Below are 22,749 nucleotides of genomic sequence, written 5' to 3'. Positions count from 1 at the left end.
GTGACTGGAAGCTCTAAGCTCGGATGCTTAGTGGTTGCATAGTAGGTTTCTACCACATCCCTATACACCTCTTTAATTGGGTCGTCTTGATAGATTTTAACTACTAGAATTTCTTTTACTATGTCCCATGGGTTTTTCTTGGTCTCTTTTTCTTTTCCTGTTCTTTCTCTATCCTCCCAATTCCTGTCGGAAAATAATTCTTCAAGTAAAGAAATGGGCGTACCAGGTCTGCGCGATGTTCCTGGCACATTTGGGTCCGATGGAAGCTCCTTCTTCTGCTTTGCTTGAGCGCTAGGTTGAAGTACACCCAAAGCATCCACTTGTTCAGGATTTTTGGTGACCTCGTAGCGTACTCCATTTCTACCCATGTACATATTGTCTTGGTAGTTTACCCATGGTGCTGGTTCAAACGCAGAATGAATGTCTGCAATTTTAACAACAAATCGGCTCATTGGATCTTTGTAGATGCGCGTTTGTATACAAGAAATGGAGTCTCATGTTGTCAATCAACTCCCCATCTGGGATTTCAAATGGATTAGCAGAATCTGCCATACCAATGGGTGTGGATGGTCTATTCATGCCAAATGACTCGTTTACGTCCATTGAAATATCACTCTCGGTTCTTGAGAGGCTCTCTGTTATTGAGACTCCGAAGATGTCTCGAGAATGCTCTCCAAGTTGCCAACAACTGATTGAGTGCCGCTCCCTTGAGTGGTTACCCTAGATGGTGCACTAGTGTTACGTCCCCCTAGTATTGTTCCCGAGCGTAGATGCGTACGCTATTTTTAGCACGTTGCAGTGTCCAGTTTTTGATATATATATATATATATATATATATAATAAACCCTACCTAACCACTAAATGCAACTAACATGAATATGAGTGTAAATACATATTTTATTTTATTTTATTTTTAAAATAATTACACAAAAATACGAATTATGCTAATTATGTAAAAAATTACAAAAATTTAAAAAAAATGCAGAATATGCAAAAAATATGAAATCCAAAGAAAACACATAATTTATAGATTTATTATTATCATTATTATTATTATTTTAAAAAAATGTAAAAAAAACATGAAAATTACCTAGTATGCAGAAATTATAGATTTTAAAAATTAAAGATTAACCAAAACAAAGCTTAAAAAATTTAAAAATTTTTAAAAAATAAATAAAAATAAAAATAAAAAATAAAACACTAACCTTATCACTTGTGATTCGGCACCTTATCGCTTGTGCTCTCTCTGCTGTGGCCTTATCCGGCTTCTCCTCCTCTACTGACGCCACCAGCGCCTTCGCTCTCTCTGTTGTGCGGGTGAGGCAGAGACGGCCGCTTACACTGCTTCCCTCTCCCCTGCGACCTTCAACGGCGGCCAGCAGCTGAAGCCCGTCAATGAGCTTGCCCGCAAGGTTGGTGCTGGCGAGGCACCCGTGTAGATGATGGCGATGTTCCCGAGGCGTTTGCTGAGCTGAAAGTGAAGGAGATTAAGAGCAGCATTCTTCGCCTACTACTAGAGCTTAATTATCCTACTCCTAGTATTGTTTAGATTGTAATGGCTGCCAAGGTTCCTCAATCAACCATAGGTCGTCTCCCCGGCAGCGGCGCCAATGGAAAGATGATCGTCTCCCTACGTATGCAATATGGGCAAGTAGACTACGCTCCTAGCTCCTATCTCACCAATGGAATGATAAACACTCCTTTCATCGCTAGGGGATTCAACCCGGTTAGGTGCATAGAAGCTTATCCCTTTCGAGAGAGAATGCTATGAACACCACTACCTTGACATAGACTTTACACACACAAGCTCAATTTTGCCATAGCTCATTCACTCATCATCCCACTCATTTATGCATCCAATACAAGAAGAAAGCTAAGCTAATGCACACACAAGCTCACTCATAAGCACACAAGCTCAAAGCACACTTCATTCTCAAGCACTTACTTCCCTAGCATGTACACAAACCTTGAAGCTTAATGGAACTTGAAATAAACATGCATTCTCATTCACTACTCAAGCAATGCCTTGCCCGTGGATAAGCTACAAGCTATGGAGCAGCCTAAGCTTGAATCCACTACCACACAAAGCCTAATAGAGAATCCACAAGCATCAACAAAGAAGAATGCACACTAGAGAATAGAGATGAGAAGAGAGAAAAACATCATCTCATTGCATTGAATTAGAAGAGCATTGCTCATACAATAGTGTAGATGGGGAGAGAGAAGAGCTTGCACCTCTATGAACAAGAGGGAGAGCTAGTCTCAAGAGAGCTCAAGCATGAGTTCAGCCCAATGTGTCTGTGAGCTCTCAAATGAGCCACTATTTATACTAAAACTCCTAAAACTCCCAAAACTTCCCATGTGGGATTATTCTCAAGCCCACTCCCACACTCACCTACAACTTGGAACTCTCTACAAGAGCCCTAAATAAGAATGTCAAGTCTCTTGTTTTCCTGCTTCCATCTTTGTGTTGCATCCTTGCATTGATCACACGCAACAGTGCTCAAGGGTATCACACCACAAGAGGCCTTCTCTAGTAAGAAACCTTCAGTGTCTTGTTCAAAACATTTAGTTGTGAATGTTATGTGCATATACCAGATGCATCCAAGAAAAAGAAAGATACCATATACGTCCAAGAAGCAGTAAGCACAACAGTTTACATCCTTAATAGAAGCTACACAAAGTTTCTCATGGTGGGTATCACACCACAAGAGGCCTACTCTAGTAAGAAACCTTCAATGTCTCATTCAGAACATTTAGATGTGAATATTATAAGCATATACCAGATGCATCCAAGAAGAAGAAAGATGCCAAAAGAAAGAAGTGTATCTTTCTTAGATATAATTAAGAGCCAAAGGCTTATTGTCTCTATGATCCAGAGGTGAAGACGATAATCAACAGCCAAGATGTGGTGTGAAGTAGCCACACCAACCAAGATGTGGTTTGGAGTAGCCACACTCAGTGGAGGAGACAGGTCTATCACTCTAGCGTTAATAGTCAGAGAAATAATCCACCATGAGCCCAACCCACCAGCTAGATTTCCTCTGAAGGAGGAGGAGTTTTTAGAGAACGGAGACTCTCACATGCCACACCAACCTACTATTGCATCACAGAAAAATCCACTTCCACCAAAGTGGGCACAACAACTCTTTGATTAGTGTAACCCATACCTAAGATGTCGGAATCTTCAGTGAGGAACCACTCAGATCAAGGAGAATAGAGGAGCAAAGAAGAGAATCTAATCTCCTTGTCAACATGGCCTTAATGGTTGAGATAATGGGAATAGTGAAGGAGCCAGTCACCTTGGGACAAAGCCTAAGTACATCCAAAATGGAAATCCGCATGATGCGATCTGAGTATGATAGAATCGTAAAGAACAATGTTTTTGGGAGCTAGGTGACCGACCACCAAACATAAAGGTAATTGGTACACCAAAATATACAGCTGATGGCTCACGTAAAAAATCAAAGCTAGGTTGGTTGGCCATGGATTTTCACAGGTGGAGGGTTTTGTCTTTGAAACCTCTACTCCCACAGCTCGCATAATAATAATCAGGGTGGTACTTGCCTTGGCTGCTTATTATAAACACTGGCTAGTTTTTCACATGGATGTCAAATCAACATTTCTGAATGGACATCTCAAGAAGGAGGTATATATAGCTCATCCACTAGGTTTTTAGATGCCTAGATTAGAAAACAAAGTCTACAAGCTGAAGAAGACATTGTACGTGCTAAAATAAGACCCAAATGCGTGGTATCATAGGATAGACAAATTTTCCAAAATGATTGGGTTTACTAAAAGTGCTTTTGATGTTAATATGTATGTTCTAAAAAGGCATGGTAAGATTTATTTGGTTATCTTGAATGTAGATGACTTAAACATCATAGATGATAATGAAGAAATGATCTAATAGTTGACAATGGATATGCTCAGCCATGAGGTTGAGGTGATAGACTTGGGTCTTATGTATTTCTATTTGGGAATTCAGGTTTGGTAGGAGTCAGGTAAGATCTTTATATCGTAACATAAGTATACTTGGGAGATACTCATAGCATCTAGGATGACCGACTACAAACCTGTGTCAATGCCTATGGAGGTGAACATGAGGTTATCTATAGAAGATTCTTCACATTAGTAGAAATTAAGAAGAATAGGAAGCTAGGGAGAGTTTAATTTTTCTCAAACTAGACTTGGTATCACCTTCACAGTTAGTGTTTTGAGCAAGTTTTCTAATAACAAGCCATAGGAGAGTCATTGGAAGTAAGGGATGTGAGTACTTAGGTACATCAAAGGTACTCTTGAGTAAAGCATCACTTATAGTGTAGGTGACACTCTTATAAATTAGTGTGATTCAGATTAGGCAAGAGATTGCGATTCTAAGAAATCAGTTTCTAGATATTGTTTTTTGTTTGATTCTGATCATTTCTCTTAGACCAACAAGAAGCAGCCTACAATGGCACTTTCTTCTACTACAAAAGCTAAGTGCAAGGAAGCATGAATTATTGCTTGTGAAGTAGTATGATTGAGGAGAATTTTAGTGTACATGGGAGTTTAGATTAGTGGGGCTACAGCCTTACAATGCGACAACCAGAGTTGCATGTCTATTTCCAAGAACCCTATGTTTTATGCTCAAACGAAGCACATTAAGATTCAATATCATTATATGCAAGAGATGACTAAGGATGAGATAGTGGAGCTAGAGTACTATTCTACGGACTATAACTATGATGACATCTCCACCAAGGCTCTTGAGAAAGATCAACTCACTTGGCATCTTCATCGACTTGGCGTTGGGCGCCAAGAACATAATCTTTCTTTGAGTAGACATTGAGAGGGGATGTTACTATACACTCAATGCCCGCTCAGCATCATGTATCTTACATCAATGGGTGGCGCGCATTTGTAAAGGTCCCCATTACGAGGAGAAACCATTGGTGCTTTTGTCTTTAGTGGAAACCCTAGCTTAGGCACTGATGGTATTATGACCATGAATGATTAGGAGATGGTCTTAGTGGTTTGAGCATTAGCAGCTTCTGAGGCCCTGGGCAATGTCCTGGCTAGGGGGTCTAGGTGTGGGAGCCCCTAGCCCAACAGTATGGGTTTATTATAAGTGGGCAGCAATGGTGGCCAATTGGTCACATTTTGAGGGCGGTGTGATTGTATGCACGCCTATACCACACCACATGCAACACTATATATATATGGACATGGTTATTAAAAGCTAAGGTATCCAATGCTTATGAGTATCCACACCCTCTACATTTAGTACATCCTCCATCCAATGGTTATCATCATAAGCTAAATTATCCTATGCTTGTGAGTATCCACACCCTCTACATTTAGTATATCCTCTATGAAAAGTCTATCTAGATCACCATCTAAGCTCTACTTTTGAGAGCACATAGGTGGACAACACCATCACATTGTACTTGTCTTAGAATTTTATATTACTTCTATTCTCTATCTATCTTATTATCTATTGCACTTTGTTTTGCTACCTATCTTTCCGTTGTGCTATATTATTATACATCATGTGCTGCAACATTAGTTGTCTCTCTCACTGTCCTTCTTCAATAGCAACAATAGCTCTACTTTTGCAGCATGACTGGATGCTTCCTTGGTCTTTAAAGTGCTATTCTTATCATCTATTTACTTTTGGCTACATTCTTTGGTGCTATGTCCTTTCTGTTGAGATATTGAGCTCGTCTAGTGAGGCGGTGGACACTGATGACCCGCCTGGGGGATAGGCCCCACACTTACACCACTGGCATGGTTGGTGAGATCATGGGTGATATGCGGCCAATGGGATGATAGGCTGACAGCCATTCTAGAGACTGGCATAGTTATAGCACCAGCTCATTTAGTTGGGTTCACACTATAGAGAACCCTCGTATGTATTGGTTGATGAGTACCTTTCATATTATGTGTACTCTTATCTTGTATATGGTGTGTTTGGTGTGTTGAGTGTTGAGTGAAGAAGAAGAAGACTTTCAGCCTCTCACCTTGTGTGTGTTCTCTATTAGGGTTTTGTGAGTGTGTGTGTACTTGCAAGAGCTCAAGTTCTCTTCCCCCCTGCATCTTTTCATGGTATCAGAGCCTTGTTCGTGCTAAGGGCTGAGCTGCAAGCAAGAGAACCATAGGAAGCGGTACGAGGGTAAGAGCTTCAACTACTCTTCCCTATTTGTGTTGTGACTACACCCTTGTCGGGAGCTCTACGGGAGGCACCTGCAAACGATCTCTGATTGAGGAGCTTTCTTCACGGGAGTAAAGCTATAATGCAACTATATTGTCCTATTGGACATCATTTTCTGGGCCAAAACGCGTTTCGGGCGCGTCTGGACCTCCGTTTTTCAGAAAGCAGGCAATTTTGTGCACTGCGGGTAAGTCATCGATTCTCTGCAGAACTCTGTTTTAAGAACTGCACGAAGACAGATTGGCTGTGCAGACACTGTGGGTGCTGCAAAGAGGTCAACAGTTGCCATTGGGTGTATGTATGCACATTGAAGTCACTGGTTGTGACATTTGAGAGTACTGCATTACCGCTGTAGAAAATACAGCAGTTTGTGCAGGAAAAACCAGAGTGCTGTTTTTGGTAAATTTGTGTATCTGGCAAGATGTCAAATGATGGCATAACCCAGATTGTGGGCTGAGAAGCTTGATAAGAATAACTTCCATGCTTGGAGGTCCAGGTTGACGAATTTTCTGATGGGAAAGGGCTATTGGGACTACATAGAAGGTGAGCATAAAGAGGCACCAGAGATACCGGCGGACATAAATCCGACTGCTTCTGCAGATGTGAAAGAGTTTAAAGACTGGAACCAAGGAGCCAGAAAAGTTATGTATTGGCTCTCCATTAGTATACAGGACACCATGATTGGGCACATTCAGGATGCCAAGTCCCCCAAGGAGGCATGGGACACCTTGGTAAAGCTTTATGAAACAAATACCAAGGCACGTAAGATACAGTTGAAGAATGAACTTCATATTGTGGAGAAAAAGAGCATGTCTGTGAATGACTATGCGTTGAAGATAAAGGGTATTGTGGAATCCCTTGCATCTATTGGTGTGTCAGTAGATGATGATGATAAGGTGGAAGTCTGTCTACGTGGTCTCAGGCCACAATACAAGGCGTTCAAGATGTCTATTCAGACTCGGGAAAACATTCCCAACTTTACAGATTTGGTGTCTATGCTGATTATAGAAGAGAAGAGCTTGGGTGAAGACCAACAGACTTCACAAAACAAAAACAGTTCAGAGCAACAGGCCTTCTACACAATTTCAGGAAGAGGACGAGGTAGAGGAGGTCCTGGACGCAGTCAAGGAGGTGGCCGAACAAGTAATCAGAATTATGGCCACCCAGCAGAGCAACAACAACAACAGTCCCAGAATACACAACAACAACAACAACAACACGCCGGTGGAAGAGGCAAATTCAGAGGCAGGGGGAGTCAAAGAGGCCGTGGAAATTGGCAAAGGCAGTATAATGATGCACGTGAATGCTATTATTGTGGTGGTAAGCCTAGACATGTGCAGGCAGAATGTTATAAGAAGCAGGCTGACATGTAAAATGGGAAAGTGCAGCAAAACAACTATGCATCCTCAAGCAGAAATAATGAGGATAATGAAAGGTTGTTTGTTATGCAGCATGTCGTGAATGCCATGTCTGAAAATGTTGATGCAGCACAAAAAGATGATGTATGGTATGTGGATTCAGGTGCTTCGAACCACATGACAAGTCATGGGGAGTGGTTCAAGGAGATGAAAAACCTTGAAAGACCAAGTTTTGTGGAAACAGGGGATGACACTGCTCATCTGATTGCCCATGTTGGAGATGTGCCATTGTCTATGCAGGATAGCAAAGTGAAGTACCTTGCAGATGTACTTCACGTTCTAAACATAACAAAGAATCTGGTTTCAGTTGGCCAGATGATTGAGCAGGGTTTGCAGGTTCGGTTTAACCTTGATGGTTGTTATGTTGAAGAATTTAAAGACAAGTGCAGGTTGGTTGCAAAAGGCAACAGAGTGGGCAGAAACGTTGAATGTAGACATGCCTGAAATGAGTGTTGCGATGTTTGCAAATGGTTCAGGAATTGTTGCAGACACAGACATTTGGCATAAAAGAATTGGACATGTGAATGTGCAGAGAATGAAGTCTATACAGACTAAAGGGATTGTGACAGGACTACCAAAGTTTAAAGTGGAAGGTATGCAGAGAATATGTAAAGCATGCCAATTTGGTAAGCAAACAAAGCATGTATTTCCACGTAACAGATATGTGAGCAGGAATGCACTAGATGTCGTGCATTCAGATGTATGGGGTCCTACGAAGACCATGTCTATGGGAGGCTGCAAGTATTATGTGACATTCATTGATGACCACACAAGGAAAGTGTGGGTTTATTTCATGAAGGAGAAGAGTGAGGTGTTCACTCACTTTCAAAATTTCACAGCTTTGGTTGAAAAGCAAACAAGGAAATATATAAAGTGCCTCGGGTCAGATGGAGGGGGAGAGTACTTCTCCAATGAGTTCTCTGAATTTTTGAAGAAGAATGGTATTCGGAGACAGTTTACATGCAGATACACTCCGTAGCAAAATGGAGTTGCTGAGCGAAAAAACAGGCACATTGCTGAGATTGCGCGAGCATTGATGGAAGAGAAGAATATGCCGCATAGCTATTGGGCTGAGGCTGTTTCTACAGCAGTATACATCATGAACACGACTCCAATTGCAGCCATACATGATGTAACTCCAGAGGAGAGGTTTACTGGCAAAAAACCTGATTTGTCTCATCTGCTGAAAGTCTTTGGATGCATTGCATATGTGCATGTGCCAGATGAACTGAGAACTATGCTGGATCCAAAAGCTGAAAAATGTGTGTTTATTGGATATTCCCTTGAGCAAAAGGGATACAGGTGTTATATCCCTGCTACACGTGAGTAGAGGGTAAGTAGGGATGTCTTTGATGAGATGAGCAGCTGGTATGCTGCTGAAAAAGAAGCTGTTGGGGCTGATGTGAGTGGAAGTGTGGTTGCATAGAATGCAGGTCAGCAATCACAGTCTTTGAGTGGACCAGGAGAGGGTCTGTTGTGATAGACCATGGAGTGGCAGGCTGTGTCATAATACTAGTCCTGCAAATGTGATTAGTACATCACGTAAAGGAAAAGAGAAAGTGGTTGAACCCCTTGGTATGCCTGACATTTCTGCAGGGCATTCTCATGTTGATGGAGAGTCTAGTGGCTCAGATATGGCCTTGATGAGGAGCTTGGGATCCCATCTATGAGAACACCTGGTGTAAAGAAGGCTATGGAAGCCATGAATGAAAAGCTGCGAAGATCTGGGAGAGTGAAAAATCCTGTGCAGAGATTTACCTATGATGGTTATGTGGCACATCACTATGCATATATGGCAAAGGTTGTGCAGGTTGTTGAGCCCACATGCATTGATGAGGCTGTTGGAAATGTGTGTTGGGAGAAAGCTATGGATGAGGAGATGAATGCACTATATGGAAATGAAACTTGGGACTTAGTGCAATTGCCTGAAGGCAAGAAAGCCATTGGATGCAAGTGGGTGTACAAAGTAAAACATAACAGTGATGGAAGCATACACAGGTATAGCCAAAGGATATGCACAAACATATGGCATTGATTATGAGGAAACTTTCAGCCCAGTTACCAAGATGGCAATAGTGAGAGTTGTGATAGCAGTGGTTGGGTCAAAGCAATGATGTAAAGAATGTATTCTTGCATGGGGATTTGCAAGAAGAGGTGTATATGTTGCAGCTGGGGGAGCTCAGATATTTCTTGGGCATTGAGGTGATTAGGTCACCACATGGTATTGGATTATAGAGACAGTATGGCTTGGACATGTTGTCCAAGTATGGTATGACAGGCTGTAAGCCTATTTCCGTGCCATTAGATCAGAATGGCAAGTTGAGTGCAGATTCAAGAGAGATCTTGGAGGATCCTACTATTATAGGCGCATAGTAGAAAGCTAAATCTACATGACGATCACCAGACCAGATTTGAGCTATGCTGTTTGGTTGGTGAGTCAGTTTATGCAGGTTCCACGGAAACCGCATTTGGATACATTGAGACGCATACTGAGGTATGTGAGGTCTACTTTACATTGTGGACTATTTTATGAGACTGGGAGACAGAGATATGTGTACATGGGTACACAGATGCTGATTGGGCTGGTAGTATCTCAGATAGAAGATCTACCAGTGGATTCATGTTTTCTTTGGGGAGTGCTGATGTGACTTGGAGCAGCAAGAAGCAGCCTACGGTTACTCTATCTAGTACAGAGGCCGAGTACAGAGGAGCTGCTATGGCAGCATGTGAGGTAGCTTGGTTGAGAAAGCTACTTGCAGATTTGGGTCTATCAGTGGGTGGATAGACAAGTTGTCATTTTCTGTGACAACATTAGCAATATACAGTTGGCCAGGAACCCAGTCTTTCATGCTCGCACGAAGCATATAGAGATCCACTACCATTTTGTCAGAGAGAAGGTCTTGGCAGGAGACCTTGACCTTGTTTATGTCAGCACAGAGGATCAGGTAGCTGACATCTTCACCAAAGCATTGGGTACAGAGAAGCTCCGTAGATTCAGGGCGTCGCTTGGAGAGATGGAGTTGAGCTTGAGGGGGGGTGTTGAGATATCGAGCTCGTCTAGTGAGGCGGTGGACACTGATGACCCACTTGGGGGATAGGCCCCACACTTACACCACTGGCATGGTTGGTGAGATCATGGGTGATATGCAGCCAGTGGGATGACAGGCTGTGTGACAACCATTCTAGAGACTGGCATAGTTATAGCGCCAGCTCATTTAGTTGGGTTCACACTATAGAGAACCCTCGTATGTATTGGTTAAGTACCTTTCATATTATGTGTACTCTTATCTTGTATATGGTGTGTTGAGTGTTGAGTGAAGAAGAAGAAGACTTTCAGCCTCTCACCTTGTGTGTGTTCTCTATTAGGGTTTTGTGAGTGTGTGTGTACTTGCAAGAGCTCAAGCTCTCTTCCCCCTGCATCTTTTCACTTTCTTATTATAGTAAAATCATTTAACCTTTTTCTTATGATTTAAAGAGTCAAAATCCTTACCCTTCTTCTTTGTTGGCAGAGAAAGCCTAGTCCCCACAATTGCAACTCTGCATCTCATCTCCTTTTTTTTTGGAAATAATTAGTTACAAAAAATAGCTTCGAGGGGCTAAATTCAAACTTGCCTCCATGTATAGAGTGAGGATTGAAGAACAAAAGAGGAAGAAGGGTGCACTTCTCCTCCGGCTAGCACCTCTATAAGGAGAAGGCTATCTCATATACAAGGCGTGTGAGAGGGAATAACCACACAGGTTGTGTATAGTGCCAAAAGGGGCTCACCACCTCTATCTATGAGAAAAGGGCCAAGATGTCGGAGCCTCAAGAGGGCTTCCCGATGCTTCCGCATACAGTCATCAGAACCACCTTGCAGTTTCCCGATGCTTCCGCATACAGTCAGAGCCACCTTGCAGTTTCCCCGCTACTACAAATCTCCCATCACTAGCATAAACCAGCAGTCCCTAGATCAGTAGATGGGGCTGGGGTGGGACTAGCACTATTTGAAATGCAAAGATGAGAGACCTACCCCCCACCTTCCTCCTCATAAGCCTTGACAACCTCAGCCTCAGTGGCCCAAGTGACACTTCCCCATGCAATAGTATAAGTGGAAGTCCTATCCATCATGAAGATGTAGAGAATCTGCTACCAAACTTGTTGAGCCTTCCAGCAATCCCAAAGACAATGTCATTGTGAGACTCCTGGGGGTGGCCACACCTCGAACATACTGTTGGTCTACTACTAATGGCCAACCACATGCTAACTACCAAACTCCTATGTGCTAGCAACCCACAAAAAGAGGGAGATCTTTCGAGGTCAAAAACTATCCCAAAGCCTCTTCCAAAAATCTCAGAGAGAATGCAATGAGAGGCCCTAAGACTACTAGTGTCTTGCTGCTAAAGTAACCTTGACCTCTGGCATCTAGATCCTACGGCCTAGCCGTGCGCGTATGTAAAAAATGGGGTAGAGTCTCCTCCATGTCTACAGGATCACACCATGTCCAGTCCCATGGGTCCCACTAGAGGTGCCTGATGGGTTGGCTCTCCTAGATCCATAAATTCTAGAGTCTCTCCCTGGCCACCTTGGCTGGAGGGGGGTTAATGTGCCACTCATGTGTATGAAATCAAATCACCATTACCCTCTATATAAGGTGCATCCACTGAATTCATCCAAAGGGGGGCTTTGATCTCTCTAATCTGCCATGGGGTCTAATTGAAAAAGTGAGCACGGCATAGCTCTCATCTATGCCATGGACTGCCAAGAGAATAACATGCCTTGGTAAACACTCCCAGCCACTCTGGGGGGAAGTAGGGTCAAGGATAGGGGTCAATCACACCAGAGGAACAGTAGAGTCAATGTCAAAACTGAGTCTGTCTCTGCCCCGTATCCGAAGGCCTCTCTCCTGAGCCTTGTGGGGTAAGTTATCTGAATGGGAGCCGGTCTCCAAGGGATCTAGTAGGTCTTATGCTCAACCCTCCCTAGGATACATGAGGCCGATCCCCTAGCATGTGGCCACTAGGTGATCGAGGGTGTTGAGGCTCACCCTAACCCTCCCCTAGCATGTGGCCACTAGGTGATCGAGGGTGTTGAGGCTCACCCTAACCCTCCTTGCAAAAAGAGATTACCTAGTGAACCACAACTATCGTGAGGATCTTTCCAATGGCCGAGCTCGTAACCCTTGAGGTCTCCAAGCTCTACAACTCCTTGAGAAGCAATTCCACTGCATCTCCCATGAGCGTTGTCACACCGCCGCCGCCGCGTTGCACTACGGGTCCTCATCCCTCCTCTCACCTCACTTCACTCACACACACACTCACTAGCATGCATTAGGGAGAGAGATTAGCAAGACGATTAACAAGAGCAAGACTCAATTGCACAATGGGAGAGTATGTTGTATTATGAGAGAAATTCACTTATATACATGGCCATAAGTGTTCACACTCACTTAAATTATGGCCGACCGGGCACTTTAGGCTCATAAGAGGCTTGATGCTATTACAATGACACTCTTATAATATATCCATAAAGTACATCACTTAGGACTTCATCCTATCTTACTACCACATGCTCCTGAAGCGGGAATTGCCATAAATACTCACACCATTACGGGCGCCCATCCAAGTTGTAGCTTTGGACACTATTGCTTGATATCTTGAATGTATGACCCTTTGGTGTAACTATCATGACTCCTTGATGTAAGATAATGGAGGTAGCTCTTGTTAATCCTAGAATTAGATTAACAGAGGGGTTCAAGATTAGGGACTATTGAAGATGCTCCGAGGCTACTCGAACTGGCTGCTGCTGTTGTTCGATGGCAGGCCTAAAGTGATCCCAAGCTCATAGTAGGATGGCAAAAAATGTGTCCTCAAAAGCTGGGCTAAAGCTATGGGCCCACATCTTCATGAAGATTCATCTAGTACTTTATGGCCAAGGGCCCCCCAAGTTTAGAGTAAGAGCTGAAATCTTAGCCAAGAGGAAATACTTCTCGCAAGGCTTGCCGCCTGGGAGAAGTCCTCTAGCAGTCAACTTGCCCAAGCAAGGCATGGCTCTGAATGGTGGGGTCGATGATGTCTAGGCCCCCTCTATGGTGTGGCTGTATGATCACTTTTTAGACCACCTTATCCTAGGTAGGCCTCCCATTACTACTCACCTAGATAATTATGGATCAACTGCTGAACCTAAACAATGTAGGCTTGGGAGAAGTCCCAATAAGAAGTAATATACCACATGGTGACAAGAAGAACCTGGTTTTCCACACCACTCGGTCTGCTAAGAAGAGCCTCGTAAACTCTAGTACAAAAGAATCTTCTGAATGCTCAAAAGAAGAGGGGCTAGCTGCTGCTTTGGGGAGATATCAATGCCCACCTAGCATCCAAGATAACGGAACACTAGAAAGCCTTAACTGGATGCCAAACCCAAAAACCACATGACTTGTGCCAGTTGATATGTGCTCCTGATTAGCGATAGAAGACCGAGCTATAGCTTTTGTAAATCTCTAAAAATTCTCCAAATAAGGATGTTTTTGTGTCATCTGCAAACTCGAAGTCTAGCAACTCCTCTTGATGAGTATGGATGGGGAGACGCAATCCCTAGAGTCGAGACTCCTGAGATGAGAAAAAGCTTCTCATGGCCTTGACAATAAATAGAAAGAGGTATGGTGCTAGTGGTGGGGCAGCCCTACCAAACCAAGCAAGAAAGGGGAAATTTGTCGCTCTGGCTCTAAGAACCTGACTATGAGATGCCGAGTAAAGTCTAAAAACACCACCGATCCACTCCACTAGAAAACCCATCCCCAGTACATCGTGCCCTATAAAAATCCCTAGTTAACTCTATCATAGGCTTTCTCAAAATCCAGAAGGAGCACAAAGAGATCCTACTCGTGCATCTTGGCTAAAGCTATCACCCCCCTAGAAAGTGAAGATGTTGTCAAGAATGCTCCGATCATCCTAAACAAAACCTTTCTGAGTGTCATGGATCAAGTTGGGGAGGAAAGGCCGAAGTCTCTGGGCTAATGGCCTTGGCTAAAATCTTGTAGGTGGTCCCAAGGAGAGTGATGGGTCTCCATTATCGAATCTTCAATCTATCACCAGCCTCCTTAGGAGAATCAAGTAAATCAGACCCTCTCAAAGCCTCTTTGGCATGGTGCTTGTGGTCATAATCACATTGAAGGCTCTCCTTCCATGAGATCCCAATGATGAAGAAAAAAAGAAATTGGAAGCCCATCCGCCCCTACGCATTTTCCCCTAGGAAGAGCCATCAAGGCCTCCACCAGCTCCTCTGTTATGAAGGGAGTCAATAGGAAGGTCCAAAGAGCCAAGGGAACCACCTCTCATGTGCCACCAGGCCCTCTCTTGTGCATCCACCACTTGTGAGGATAATGGGGCACTCATGTGAGAAGGGATCTGAAAAAATCTATGGCAATGGCTCTCACATGGGGGGGTCAGAAGTGATAGCTCCATCCTGGCCTCCCAGCCTATAACTACCATCTCTCCACCTGTGGAGACCAGCAATCTCAAAGATATCCTTAGTGACTCTATCTCCAACCTAGGTCTAGAAGGAAGATTTGGCATGGTATCGGTACTCCACCCTCCTCTCCTCTATGGATCTAAGCTCTCACTCTCAATCCATAGGCTATCTGGTGAACTCTCCTGAAGTTGCTAGAGAGAGAAGCAAGACCTCGGCAAATTCTCCTCTCCTACTCATAGATTCCTCTATCTCCACAAGTCAAGATAGGGTGTCCAAGAATAAAGTCTACCTACTCTATATGTGGACCGTTGTGACCTAACAATCTAGTGATCATGTAACCTATTTAGCAATGTGCCAAATCTAATCCAAGCCATCTCTAAACCATCTGGCCTTATAGGAAACCTTCCTATGTGAATACGAGGATACCGAGCACCCGAGTTGCTTAATAATGGCTACTCCTTATAATGGGGGTTATATAACCATGAGCTAGTTTGTGCTTGGACAATACAATATAAGGGTGGAGCATTGATATCCAACACAATTATCACCTGGTTATAGCATGAGAAGCATCCAAGATGCTTTCAGCCTCTAATCTAGCAACTCTTTCCAACATGTAGTCCATGTATGGCAAGGGTTACTGATTGTGAATTAAGGTGACATCAACATTTTTAAGATTAACACATGCTCACACACTCTAAGCTTTATGTTCTTCTTGGGACTCAACATGCTCCATCTCATACACAAGTCCCATGGTGTCGATTAGCTTTTCTAGGTCTTCTTTAACCATTTGTCTATACTCATTGAGATTCGTGTGGTAGGCTCTTTATTTTGATGATTTTGCACCTGCATGGAGAGGGATTGTCTATTTCACCACTTTCTAAAGGAATTCTCTTCATGTTGGTGTACTTCTAGGTTAAAAAATCTTGGAATTCTTTGGGTAAGGCTCCGTCTCTCCGTTCTTACTCATGTATGAGGTCCTTAGCAATAAAAATTGGGTTAGGCTCTTGAGCAAAGCTAGTGAGATTTATTTCCTTGACCTCAGTAGGGATGCTATAAGAGGCATGAGGCTCTTTACTTGGCATTCTTTGACCTTTTAAGGCCATTATAAGAGGTATGAGGCTCTCTGCCTAGCCTTCTTTGAGCCTTCTCACCATATATCACTCTATCTCCAATGTTATCGGACACTTAAAGTGCTTGGGCACTTGCCTCAAATCTTCCTCTTGAGGCTTGGTGGCAACCTCTTTGAGTTTCGCTTCTTTCTCTACCTCAGCCTAGTTGAGTTTCATGCCTTGAGAGAGTTAGGGCATATAGAAATGGATTAGAATTGATATCTTAACATAATAGAAATGCAAGAAAGAAATTAAGAATAATGACAATGACAAAACTAGAGCATAATGACAAGACAAAAGGTTTAGCAAAAAGCTTATATGATAATCCAAGGGCCTTTATATAGTATTGAGTACATCTCAATTAGCCCCTAATTGTGGCTCCTAACATTGATCAAGCTATCCCCAAATACTACTTAGATTTGAGCACCCACTTAGGCTATTTCCCACTTTCTTTTAGGTGGTGCCTTCGTTTGGCCGCCATATGGACTAGACATTCCACACATTCCTTTATACTTAGGCTTCCTCTGAGAATTTGAACCATTTTCTATTATTTATGCAACTTATACAATAATTTGAGGATCACATGACACTCCCCTTGCTCCCAATATTTACTCGATATCACTTGCTATTTTTTACTCTCCCCCTCAAGCAATGAACTACTCCCACCATACATACATTGGATCTACAATTTTCTAGAGTGGTATATCACACATGCCCTAATAGGCTACAGTGTTTGCTTAGTGCTTGAAGTTTATGCAAGGTAAGAAAGGTACCATCTTCCATTAATTTAACAGAGATGTTTCGATGATTGGGCCTCCTTTTGGGAAGTCCCTTCATTTGGTTCTTCTTTTATCATTATGTTTGCTTGAGTGTTAGCTTGAATCTTCTTTTTTCTCCACAACAATCTTGAATTATGTTTGCTTGAGTGTTAGCTTGAATCTTCTTTTTTCTCCACAACAATCTTTCTCTAAGTGGCCTACTTTGCCACAAAAGTTTCACTTTTCTCAGGCTCTTGGTCCTTTGGTGAAGAATATTTTCCCCTTATAATGTGATGAAGGTCCACCTACTTTTACTTTGAGTCTTTTCTCCTCTTCGATCAAGGTTATGCCTTTCAACTCCAATGAATGCTGGGTCAGGTAGATTTTCAAGATAGCCACCAATGGGGTAAAAGCTTCCAAGGTTGTTCTCTTGAAAAGAATTGTTATAGCATCCTCCTCATCTACTAGAGATCCAATGCATATAAGTTGTTGCTGTATAGCACTTTTCATTTTATTTGAGCTTGAAGTGGCTCATTTTCTTTGATGTCCAATCCAAAAAACTAAATTGTTAGACTAATTTTAGAGTTCTTTTGTTTGGCAAGCAACTTTTCTAGTTCATTGTAAGAACCCTCTTACTAAGCACTAAATTTTAAGTGATCATGAAAATATTTTGTGTTCATTATTTTGAGGAAATTTTGTAAATAAATATATTAAATACTTTTTAAAAAAATATAAATAAATATATTAAATCCTTTTTTTAATGGTTTATGTGCAAAAAAATAAAAAAGGAAAGACCCCTAAGTGCACATGTGCAAAAAAATAAAAAAGGGATCACCCCTAAGTGCACATGTGCACACCTACAAGTAAATTAAGTCAAAAAGGTCAATTGATAAAAATTAATTGGGAAAAAGAAAATAAATATTTAAGTCAAGTGTTAGTGAATCAATTAGAATATTAGGGCATTTAATTACAAGGTTACCCCTTGGAAAATTAAATAAATATGCACCACTATATGTGCATGTGGATTGACCAAAAACGGTGGATTGGGTTGGTAGGTGGTGTTTTATCTACCCATGGTATTTTGTTAATGGTTTATGGTAAGTGGTTGATGCAAAATAAGAGTTATGCACTTTTTATTAGTTCGCTTTAGATAAAGTGCATGCAATTTAATCTAAGGTCTAGTTTAGTCTTCAATTTCTATGGTGTGTATGGATTTCATGGCAGGTATGGTGGCTTGGCATAGGCCCTCCTCTTTATGATAAATCCACAAACTGTTTCTTGAGGCTTGTGAAGCTCATTTCATAGCTTTCTATGCCAAGTACAGTTTCTAAGCTAATAGTCCCTTTTCTAGCACTTTAAGGCCTTCAAAAGTACAAAAATATTGTCATATTGAGCACTGTAAGAGCCTAGGAGGATGCAAAAAAAATGTGGCATTCTAGGGTATTGTGCAAGTTCTTCTCATCCTAATTTGCATCTACGTCAAGTCCAAAGCAAGGCCCAAAAGGTACATTTCATCATATTTATAGCTCAAATTTGACCATTTTTTAGCATTTATCTTCATTTTGATATGTCTAAGTGAATTAATGTAAATAAAATGTTTTCTACATAAATAATTATGCATAAATAATTATTTATGTTTTCTACATAAATAATTATGCAAGAGCCTTAGAATTTTACCAAGTCTAAAGTTTTTCAAATGACTATGGGCATAGATTTAATTAAAGTAATTAAATTAGCACCATATTAATTCTTAGGCTTGGAATTGATCTAGAATAAAGGATTAGTTTAATATTTAAGAAAGAAATATTATCTTTCCATTTCCATAGAAACAAATTATTAATTGACCATAGTAGTTGCCTTAGGTTTAATTTACTAATAGGTTAAAGTTTAGTCAGTTTAGTCTAAGGATAAATCTCTAAACTTAGAGAAATCAAGTACTCTAGAATTATGAGGTTAAAGTTTAGTCAGTTTAGTCTAAGGATAAAGCTCTAAAATTAGAGAAATTGAGTACTCTAGAATTATGAGGTTAAGAGTTAGGTAGGATAGTCTAAGGATAAAGCTCTAGAATTAGAGAAATTGAGTACTCTAGAATTATGAGGTTAAGAGTTAGGTAGGATAGAATAAATGGCTTAACTTTTAGAAATCAATTAGGATTGAATTAATGAAGTGTCTTAAAATATCCACATAAGTGTGTACCTTATGGATGTATGCAAATATGCACATGGTGCACATAAATGTGTAAAATTGACCCCCTTCATATAGGAGATTTAGTTAAAAGGATAAAAATGTAGTGAGAATCAAGGTTTTTCAATAATATTTATTTTCAAGAAAATCCCTAAGTCTAGAGAGGGAATATGGCTTTAGCTCAATAAAGAAGGCCCTATATCAATTAAAGATAGCTTAAAAGAATGTTTAGAATTACTTTTGAATATTAATTCAAATAATTCTAGAGTGAGAATAATTCTATAAGAAAAATTATAGAGAGAGAAGAAGAAAATCTAGAGAGTAAATGACCTCTTAAGTTGGTAGGATTAAATATCAGATTAAGTTAAAACTCTAGGATTACCTCAAGGAAATCTAGTTGAGCCCAAATATTACTAGATTAAGAGCCTCTCTTTCTCTCTTATGAAAAGAAGATTTTGAGAGAGAGAGAGAGAGAGAGAGAGAGAGAGAGAGAGAGAGAGAGTCTCACATCCCTTAACCCAAAACCAATGAATAGGAAGCCTTGAAAAAGGCTAGAATTAAGAGATTTTAATTAGAGAATAAGGATTTAGACAAGTAAAGGTTATTGTGCTTGACTTAAGAAGGTCAATTTCTTAAGAAGTATGAGAATAGAACCCAAGGTTGGATTGTAGTTTAAGGACCCTCAAGGAGAGGTAACCGCCATAAGTCCCTCAAGAACTGACTAAGGATGAGAATAGAACCCAAGGTCAATTTCTTAAGAAGTATGAGAATAGAACCCAAGGTTGGATTGTAGTTTAAGGACCCTCAAGGAGAGGTAACCACCATAAGTCCCTCAAGAACTGACTAAGGATCCTTGGAAGAATTCTCGATGATGTGAGATAAAGTGTAAATTCAAGAGCTAGACCCTTAATTTTGGAAGATTAATCCCTAGAGTAGAAATGGCCATCCTTATACGTGAAATACCTTAGACAAGATTGGTTGAATTTGGGTTTGGAATGATTCTCAAGAAGGGAAGATTCTTGAGAAGACCTACCCAAGGATATCTTATGATTGAAGGTATTTATTTGACTTGTTGTGGGAGTTTTGACTAACGAGTAATGATGTTGTATCGAGCTTGTGATACACTACTTCAAAATGAGATTATGGTGTGTTTTGATTGAAATTTTGCCTATTTTTTTGGAATATTGTATTCATGTGTTGCATATATTTGTTTATGTGTAGCCTATGAAGGTATGTTGTGTTTTGATTGAAATGCTTACCTTTTTTGGAATATTGTATTCATGTGTTACGTATATTTATTTGTGTGTAGCCTATGAAGGTACCTTGCTGAGGGAACTAGCTCTAAGGGTTCCAAGTACATGGTCGGCGCATGCCTCTGTAAGTATAAAGGAGAAAACGCAGCCACCAAACTAGCTAGCAGAAGCAAACAGCAGGTTGGTTGGACCTGAAAATGTAGCACAATTGGGAAACGCGGCAACTTGTTGTCACGAATCTGTAGCCAGGAGAGATATGGAGAGGAAAACGCACAATAGAGGAGGGAAAGGTGGGCAGGTTTGCAAAGTTTGGTACTGCCTAGGCCTAAGAGTATGATAGCATGAAGGATATAGCATAGGCGAAAGCATAAATACGAAACTTATGAGAGTGCAAAGGAGATTGAGAGAGTTGGACAAGATGACCTTTTATAAACAGCAGCAATAAAGCTTTACAATGGCAATAGCCAGCAACTAAGTGTTGAACAATGTGCAAGGGAAGTGAATGATGGAGAGAATAATGGGAAACTCTTTATATAGTGCAATAGAGACTTGGTCGACTGCCTCTAGGGCTGGCCGACATGCCCTAGACAAAATAAATAGGAGAAAAAGTATTAAATACCCAATAATAGGTATAGCCCCAAAACACAGAGATGCACAAATTCTAACACTATCTTACCTTTTTTGTAGTTGAAGCTTACCTTTTGTAAGATGGTGCTAGACTATTGTTGAGGATGTGCCTTCAACAAGACTTACACAAACACACACAAGAGACTCTCATTGGAGCATTACTTAGAGACAGAGGGAGAGAAAGAGAGAGAGCCTCGTAACCCAATTCTTGATTGATTTCTCACATGCTTTACAAGAAGACTCTGGCCCTTTAAAAGACTCCTAGGCGACTCTTTCCATAACAACTAACTGACTAACCGACTCCTTAGTGACTCTTCATATTCAAAATGACCCTTCATATTCTAACCTAATGATACTTCCGACGATGACAACTTAAATGACATCTTTAATGACACTTCTAATGACAACTTTCCGGACAAATGACACTTCTAACGACACTCTCTACACTTGGCACACCCGCCGAGGGAATAGTTGCGAAGCAATTAAGAACCCACTACACCCTTGAGAGAGGTCAAATGCCTTATCCTAGGGTTTACATTCATTTTTGAGACAATAAATGACAAGTTTGCAAATCTCGTCTTGGCATCGATTCACCAAAAGATTCCTCCATAAACTCATCCAAGATTGCGCTTCTTGCAGGCTTCACGTCGCCAGGTGGTACATCCGGTCTCTTGCCCGGTATGTCCCCTTCGGATCACTCCATCCTTGCAAAAAGTCACCCGCTTGAATCTGTGTCCAAAAGCTCCTCCTGATATGTCGACACCTTGAGAGACCTGAATCTCATAGGCTCTTTGTATCCAATCAGCATCCTCAACTTCATTATAGATATGCACTTCTGCGCTTGAATGCCCCCTTAAATTACTAAAATAAAAACAACCATACATAATTCTAAAAATATTAATGGCTTCTCTGATTTGCCCTTCTGCAAACAGGATCTTCGTCCTTTCGACCTGCACCAACGCCTTCAACTTCACTCCTCCTTACAACTGCTTATTATTCAGAAACTCCTCCATGAGCGCTACACTAAATCCCCCTGCTTCTTCGAATTCAGCCCATCTTCTAAAAGCAAGCGAAATCATTGCATCTACTATAATATCCGAACTACTCACACAGAATGAATTTGAAATAGCGTCACCACGTTGCTTGAGCCCCAACGAAATTGCTTCCTCTGCTGAATTATACGGATTGCTCACATTAAACAGTACCCTTATTGGGTTGTGAACTTGCCATCTCCACTCATCAATACAGTCGGCAACTTTTACTTGCCATCTCCACTCATCAATACAGTCGGCAACTTTTACTCGACTTTGATTACGCCAGCCTCCTACACTTTGCCTTGCTACAACGCCTAACTACATTTGACAGCCGATTCCTTTTGTTGCTCCGCCAAATTGCTTTATTCAGCACACACCTCTGCGCTCTAGTAGGAGAAAATAGGATACCCAATGTTGATCGCCAAGTGTTGAGGCTGTGCCTTTAACAAGACTTACACAGACACACACAAGAGACTCTCATTGGAGCATTACTCGGAGATAGAGGGAGAGAAAGAGAGAGAGCCTCGTAACTCAATTCTTGATTGATTTCTCACACGCTTTACAAGAAGACTTTGGCCCTTTAAAAGACTCCTATGCGACTCTTTCCATAACAACTAACTGACTAACCGACTCCTTAGTGACTCTTCATATTCAAAATAACCCTTCATATTCCAACCTAATGACACTTCCGATGATAACTTAAATGACATCTTTAATGACACTTCT

The sequence above is a fragment of the Cibotium barometz genome, chromosome 21 (assembly GCF_041138505.1).
Source record: "Cibotium barometz isolate CiBa-2024 chromosome 21, ASM4113850v1, whole genome shotgun sequence".
Taxonomy (NCBI): Eukaryota; Viridiplantae; Streptophyta; class Polypodiopsida; order Cyatheales; family Cibotiaceae; genus Cibotium; species Cibotium barometz.
Note: the sequence above shows the minus strand (reverse complement) of the source record.